General features: G+C 55.0%; 1 long non-coding RNA gene across 1 annotated transcript in view; it reads left to right on the forward strand.

The window, feature by feature from the left end:
* Window positions 1-634, forward strand: part of LOC107665181 (uncharacterized) — a 2,048-nt gene that overhangs the window by 707 nt on the left and 707 nt on the right. The window lies entirely within an intron of this gene.

A 634-nucleotide genomic window follows, 5' to 3' on the forward strand; every position in this document is an offset into this window, starting at 1 on the left:
GTGCTGCTATGCGGTTGCTATGGTTCCCGGGGTGGTTGCTAGGGTACTTAGGGTGGTTGCTAAGATGTTGCTATGCGGTTGCTAGGCTGTTGCTATGCGGTTGCTAGGGAACCCGGGGTGGTTGCTAAGATTTTGCTATGCGGTTGCTAGGTTACCCGGGAAGGTTGCTAAGGGGTTGCTTTGCGGTTTTTGGGCGATGCTATGCGGTTTCTAGGGTTCCCGGGGCGGTTGCTAAAGTGTTGCTATGCGGTTGCTAAGGCACTCGGGGCGGTTGCTAAAGTGTTGCTATGCGGTTGCTAAGGTACTCGGGGTGGTTACTAGGGTGCTGCTATGCGGTTGCTAGGGTACCCCGGGGTGGGTTCTATGGTGTTGCTATGCGGTTGCCAGGTTACCCGGGAAGGTTGCTATGGGGTTGCTAGAGTGTTGCTTTGCGGTTGCTAAGGTGTTGCTATGCGGTTGCTATGGTACCAGGGGCGGTTGCTAAGGTGTAGTTATGGGGTTGCTAAGGTACTGGGGTGGTTGCTAGGGTTTTGCTATGCGGTTGCAAGGGTACCCCGGGGTGGTTGCTATGGTGTTGCTATGCGGTTGCTAGAGTACCTGGGGCGGTTGCTAAGGTGTTGCTATGCGGTTGCTA

Source organism: Sinocyclocheilus anshuiensis, unplaced genomic scaffold (genome assembly GCF_001515605.1).
Source record: "Sinocyclocheilus anshuiensis isolate Anshui unplaced genomic scaffold, SAMN03320099.WGS_v1.1 scaffold639, whole genome shotgun sequence".
Taxonomy (NCBI): Eukaryota; Metazoa; Chordata; class Actinopteri; order Cypriniformes; family Cyprinidae; genus Sinocyclocheilus; species Sinocyclocheilus anshuiensis.